The sequence below is a fragment of the Adiantum capillus-veneris genome, chromosome 12, assembly GCF_014529385.1.
Source record: "Adiantum capillus-veneris isolate H3 chromosome 12, ASM1452938v2, whole genome shotgun sequence".
NCBI classification, from domain to species: domain Eukaryota; kingdom Viridiplantae; phylum Streptophyta; class Polypodiopsida; order Polypodiales; family Pteridaceae; genus Adiantum; species Adiantum capillus-veneris.
Genome location: NC_140942.1, coordinates 129,709,528 through 129,714,907, shown reverse-complemented (window position 1 = coordinate 129,714,907; position 5,380 = coordinate 129,709,528). Strand labels below are relative to the sequence as shown.

The 5,380-nt window shown below is 36.7% G+C and overlaps 1 pseudogene; it reads right to left on the bottom strand.

Annotated features, from left to right (window-relative positions):
- Positions 1-686: 686 nt before the first annotated feature.
- On the bottom strand, positions 687-1,990 carry LOC147446507 (uncharacterized; annotated as a pseudogene).
- Positions 1,991-5,380: the final 3,390 nt, after the last annotated feature.

Genomic DNA, 5,380 nt, shown 5'->3' with positions numbered 1-5,380 from the left:
ATCTGATCATACCAAATGCCGAATTGAAAAATATTGACAGACTATAGCCACTGCTCCTTGAAATGGTAATTTGTTTGAACTCTCTCTCAATGACAATGATGTTGTAGCAAATTTTTTCACTGGTCTAGGTGATCATGATTGCAAAGTATGGCATCACCATTTTGTTCATGCTGATTTCTCAAAACTCCTTGATCTTTAGCATCGTGATCTTGTTCACGGCATGGATCTTAAAGCTCATCCCCATATGGGAATTTTTGAGTTTTGTGCTCTTGGAAAACATAATCGTAAACACTTTCCTCTCACAAATACAACTCATTTTCATGACGTATTGGATCTTGTTCATACTAATATATGTGGATATCTATCTTCTTCAAGATCACAATATCGCTACTTCATTACGTTCATTGATGATTTATCACGGTTACAATTGTATTTTTACTTAGACAAAAATTTGAGGCCTTATCTGTTTTCAACAATTTCACAAGGCTGTGAAACTTCAAACTGGTCGTCACCTCAAGAAGCTTCATAGTGACAATGGAGGCGAATATGTTTCTCGAGAGTTTGTGAGTTACTATGTTGAGACAATGAAATTCATCATGAACACAATATTCCGTATTCACCTCAACAGAAGGCATTGCTGAATAGAAGAATCACACTCCTCTCAATGTTGTAAGATGTATGCTGATCTATTCTTTAGGTATAAGCTTCTTATAATCCACACAGATCCTCTGAACCTGTTGAGTTGAAATCGGATCCACAAACAATAAATTTTGATCATTATGCACTTTGTAGCACATTCCTCTTCCAAAAATTAACAACTCCATAATCTAGAACACATGAAAATCTGAATTCTGATATTTTGCCATCCAAATCTGACAATCCACTCTGTAAGAATCCACTTCTACAACATTATCAGCTTTAAAACAAACATCCTCCAATAAAAGTATGTTTGGATTGAGAACAACTTGTCCCACATCAATTTCAGAATGCACATCCATTGATATTTCATCATTTTGCATTTCAAAGATCATTGCATGCTCCACAAAACCTGCTAAACCTGTTAAACATGTTTTATACTCCTTAAAGACTTGCTCTTGACATTCCTCATGCTCAATCTGATATGTAAGACCTTTTACTGATTCATCCCTATTTAGATTGGAACAACAATCAATCTGATTCTTCCAATTCTTTGCAACTAACATATCCTTGCTTGAGATCAACCTGTGAAATCAAAATATGTCCTTCAAAACATTCAAAACCAAAATTTTGATTCGCTTGATCATCCGAAACATCTGGCTTAGTGGTCTGAGTTTTTGTCTGAATTCGCCGATCAATAGAATTAGCATCTGTAAACTACTTCAATGTTCCTTCAACACCTTTTTATAGCATTTTCACCCATAGGGTTATTTTTGGTGGAGACTCCTCCTGAACTGATATGGTTTTTGGAAATTCCTCCTCATCAAATTTGATTTTAGGAAATCTTCTTTCCAGCAATTCCACTAGAGCATTCATCTCACTATCCACCTCTTCAAGTGGGCTTTGAATAACATGAACAACATCATGGTTATGTATGACATGCTTCTCCCCACAAATAGGATAGAAACATTTTCTATATGCAAACAACATAAGTTTAAGCAATGGATCTCTTCTTCCACTCCATGGGTATAATCTAGTGGTAGGTTAGGGGTATCTAGGGGCTCTTCTAAGCTCTTTTGGCCAACCTCCTTTTACACCTCCTTCTCCTCCATCTTTGGTATCCCTACTTGGTGGATTACATGACCCATCCTCCACCCATCATCATCATCACTCGATCCCCTTCAAACTCATTCTCATATGCATCCCTCAGCTTCTCACATGCTTTTTGCAACTTGAAAACCTTCTTTCTTCTAGAACATGATTTTTGCCTGTCCCCTTTATGATCATCTAGCCATTCATATGCATTCTGCAGGTCGTCTTCAAAATCATCTAGCATCTCTAAGGCTCTTTCCATTTTGTTATAGGAAGTTACCGTTTGCAATTTGCGGCTAATGTTATGAAGTTTTGTGCACAAATTCACCATGCACCACTTCCTACAAGCATCTCTCTTTGATCACTCATCAACTACACATGGACAATCATCCACCTCCTCATGCTTCTTACTGATGCAAACCTCACATTTCTTTTTCTTCCTTTTACCCCCCATAACATTCACTTCATTAAAATACAACAATCATGTTTAGCCCTCAAGATTGGTGCACCACACCAATCTGAGACCCATTAAATTCACTATACGAAGAGCCACGGATGTTGTACCAAGATCCACATAGTCCATTTAATTGGTTGCTTAAATTGATTGGGATATTTTAGTTTAGTGATGTATTTATATGTTTGGAAAGATTCAGTAAAAGATACCATTCTTGAGTTTATTTGCTTTAGCAGATCTAATTATTGACATCAAATTCAGCATCAAATTTCTCTGTCTGATTTCAAGAAATTGTTCTTTTGTCTCTGCAAAATCATCCAAATTTTTTCCATTTTGCACAGTCTGAATTTGTGCAGCCTGAATCTACAGCACCTTGTTGAATGTGTGCAACCTGAACCTGCAACACCTTGATGAATCTATGCAACTTGAATCTACATCACTTATAGCAGCAAAATCTGAATTTTAAATCTGCTGTAATGCTTCTAGTCAAACATGATTTGCTGCTCCTGAATTTTCGCTCCTCATTCTAACAATTTCTCCTTCGGGATAGGTTCTTTCATAGCATCATTATTCTCATGTAACACAAACACCAACCTCGAATGCTAACCATTAGGAAAATTTTGAACTCATTTTTGGGCCTTTTAAGAGTGCCACATCATCAAAGTTGTACAAAAGAAAGCAACCCGGTAGACCCCTCTAAATATTGCTTAGAACCCCATGATATGACCTATCATTGGAAATTTCTTGAAAAATGGATTCTAAAGAGCCAAGGTCCGAAAAGTTTGGATGAATTCTATGAAAGTTATGCCATTTTTTTTCAATCAGCCAGGTTTTGTTACTGTTACGGTAATCTAAAATCACCTTTTTCTATATCTACATGAAGGCAATGTCCGATACATGCATGCTATATATCAATAGATAACATTTGAAGAGTAGATTCTAAATATCCAACCTCCGACAAGTTTGGATCTTATTTGCAAAAAATTTACCGATCCCCACTTTTTGAAAGCTATGCCACATCAAACAATTCTTACAAGGCCCATTTTTTAGTCCAAACTTTTTCTAATGACAGAAGGTAATCAGACCCAGCAAACATACCATTACAGTAGGTAATCAACAAGAAAAAAATGTCAGACACAACATACAAACAATTTCAGTAGGTTCACCAAATGTGTTGGAAAAACCTTCAATGGCCCAGCGGGAAAAATGGAAAATCAGAGTTGGTCTCTCTAACATACATCATCAGTTAATGAAACAAAGATGCCCGCAACAATGCTGACACTGAGAGAATTCCAACCAAACCCTAACAAAGTTGTAAACATAGCAGGATTGCCAAATGTGTTGGGGTTCAAACAACACAAGAATCTCTCTCTCACACATGCTCTCAAACAGAGAATAAACACTCACTCTGTAATCAAACTCAGCAAAAGACACAGTCAAATAACTTTAGAGTCAGCAACAAACAGAACAAAGAGAAAGATCAGATAGAGCAAAGAACACCATGGCTAAAGCTTCTCTCGCATTCCCCTACTCAGAACTACTCCCAATACATGTGCTAACTGATGGTGATAACTGTCCAACCCAAAAATTTTCTTGGCATAAAATATCAGAGTCAGCAAAATCCGATTGATGCTAATTCCAACCAGCATGACATAATCCGACCAGCATGACCAAATATCAGACTCAGTAATAATCAAAGTTAGAAAATATTTGATTGACCAAATATCAAACTCGGCAATATTCATAGTCAGTAATATTCAGAGTTAACAATATTCAGAGTAGCATACAAATTTCAGACCAACCAATATTCAGACTCAACATATAATATCCAGTCAACACCTATTGATTTTGAGCATGGTTCATGTCATGTTTATGATAATGATATTGTTGATAATGCAATTTTGAAGATCCTGTTACTTATAATGAAGTTATCTCTTCACCACAAAAGGATCAATGGCAAGAAGCTATGGAAGCAGAGTAGTACGATTCTCTTATCTCTAAAGGTACATGGATACTAACTGAACTACCTCCTGGTCATACATCTATTAAGTGTAAGTGGGTCTATAAGACAAAGGTAAAAGTAGATGGATCTTTTGACAAGTTCAGGGCATGTTTAGTTGCAAAAGGTTACTCCCAAGTTGCTAGTGTTGATTATCAAGAGACCTTTTCACCAGTTGTTTGCATTACAACTGTTCGAGTTTTATTGGCATTTGCTGTTCAATATGATTTAGAAGCTCATCAAATGGATGTGCGAACTGATTTTCTGAATGGTGATTTGGAAGAGAAAATTTATATGGGACAGCAAGAAGGGTTTGTTATTTCAGGAGATCTTTTTGCTCAACTCCATAAGGCACTATATGGTCTCAAGCAAGCTTCACGGGCCTGGTATACAAAATTTGATCTTTTTTTCACCTCTAAAGAATTCATCTCTTGCTCTTCAAACCCCAACTTATACATAAAGCACTAAGGTAGCAATTTTGTGATTCTTGTTCTTTATGTGGATGATACCATCCTTGTTTCCAATGATTTGGGATTTCTTCAGCAAATGAAAAGTTATTGTCTTCTGCATTTGATATGGCGGATCTTGGAGAGATTCACTCGTGTCTTGGCATCAAAGGAACCGCACAAAAGGTATTTTATTTCTTTGACAGTCAAAGTTTATTGCAAATACTATTCAAAAATTTGGTATGGAATCTACACATTCGGCCAACACACCTTGTCTTGCGAGTTCTACGAAGAACACTTCTGACAGTGGCGGTCAACTTGTCATAAATCAACCTTATGCTAACTTGATTGGATGTCTTCAATTTGTTGGTATGAATACTCGCCTTGATATTTTGTTTGTTGCTAATAATCTTGGACAACATCTTGCACGTCCTTCTCTTAAGCATTGGTCTGCAGCAAAGCGTATATTGAAATAAAAGGCGCTACAGATTTTGGTTTGGTCTATCGACGACAATTGACATAGCATTCTATGAAATCTCTCTCTCTTTTGGGTTACACAGATGTAGATTGGGCAAGCTCACATTTATCTATGCAATCTACTAGTGGAAATTGCTTCTTTATAAATGGTTCTCTTGTTTCTTGGACCAACAAGAAACAATGGTGTGTTGCAGTTTCTATGACTGAGTCAGAATATCCAGCGGAATCACTTGCAGCTCATAAGCTAATCTGGCTTCGATAAATGCTGGTTGATAT